Raw genomic sequence first — 274 nt, forward strand, 5'->3', positions numbered from 1 at the left:
ATTTTCTTTTTAGTTTTAGCAGAGGTTTAAATAGAGAATAACTAAATGATTTTAGGGAAGAGTAAATTTATTGACTTATTACTTTAGAAATATTAAGTTTCGTGTATTTCAAAATGCTCTTTTTTGCACCATATAGCTCATGAAATGAATTTAATTCATCATATTCATTTATTTGTGCTTTATTGTATAAGACTTATGTACATATTGTATTATAATCTTTATGAAAAATAAAACTTATCTAATTGAATTTAAATCTTCCACAATTTGATTTGTA

Source organism: Zerene cesonia, chromosome 28, assembly GCF_012273895.1.
Source record: "Zerene cesonia ecotype Mississippi chromosome 28, Zerene_cesonia_1.1, whole genome shotgun sequence".
Lineage (NCBI taxonomy): Eukaryota > Metazoa > Arthropoda > Insecta > Lepidoptera > Pieridae > Zerene > Zerene cesonia.